Genomic DNA, 978 nt, shown 5'->3' with positions numbered 1-978 from the left:
AGGCAGGAGCTCTACCACTGAGCCACGCCCCCAGCCCCTCACTGGGGTTCTAGACAATTGCTATGTCCCTGACCCACATTTTCTGACCTTCTTTTTGTTAATTGTATTATTGCTAGTCGATGTGAGCACAGGGTTCAAGCACCGAACCACACCCCCAGCATGTTCTCGTTTGCCCTTTACAGAAGACAGCGCCTTCCACACAAAGCCAAGTTCAAAGAGATCCCAAGTGGCTGGGGGAAGGTTCCATTCCTTATAAGGGAATTGGACCCAGTTGTCAGAACTGGTTCCAAGTTGGCTTTTGTTCAGTGTCCTTTGGGGCTGTGATAAGACAGAACGGGAGTCCCCGAGATAAAGTCCCAAAGCTTGGGCCGCACTCTCCTCCATACCTTGGTGCTACCTGTGTCTGCTTGCCCTTGGCAGCTATCATGAGGTACTGGAGAACAGAAGTCTGGACACAGAGCTGTCATCGTAGGAGTGGCAGAGAAGGGGCAGCAATCCTCTCACTCAGCTCTCCTGAGCCTTAGGAGAAAGATGATGGAGGTTTTTTTTGGTTTTTTTTTGTTTTGTTTTTTGTTTTGTTTTGTTTTTAAGACAAGGTTTCTCTATGTAGCTCTGGCTGTCCTGGAACTCACTATGTAGACCAGGCTAGCCTTGAACTCACAGAAATCTGCCTGCCTCTGCCTCCCTAGTGCTGGGATTAAACGTGTGTGCCATCCCTGATCAGCTGATGATGATTTTTTTTAAGCTACGAAAAGCCTGAGGGCCCTTTAACCTGATTACAGCTGGGTGACTGTTGTTGTCCGACCCGTCCTGTTAGTATCCCACACTCAGGGATTGGTAGGAAGCATGTAATGCCTTCCTGTCCCTTTCTACAGCTAAGTCTAATTCATTTTCTCCTCCTTCTCCTCTTTCTCCTCCTCCTTTTGTTTCTTTATTTTATTTTATTTTATTTTATTTTATTTTATTTTATTTTATTTT

At 45.9% G+C, this 978-nt stretch overlaps 1 protein-coding gene across 2 annotated transcripts in view; it reads left to right on the top strand.

The window, feature by feature from the left end:
- Positions 1–978, top strand: part of Trim50 (tripartite motif containing 50) — a 15,436-nt gene that overhangs the window by 5,495 nt on the left and 8,963 nt on the right. The window lies entirely within an intron of this gene.

This window comes from Grammomys surdaster, unplaced genomic scaffold (genome assembly GCF_004785775.1).
Source record: "Grammomys surdaster isolate TR1022 unplaced genomic scaffold, NIH_TR_1.0 166, whole genome shotgun sequence".
Taxonomy (NCBI): domain Eukaryota; kingdom Metazoa; phylum Chordata; class Mammalia; order Rodentia; family Muridae; genus Grammomys; species Grammomys surdaster.
Note: the sequence above shows the minus strand (reverse complement) of the source record. Positions and strands in the feature narration are given on the sequence as shown.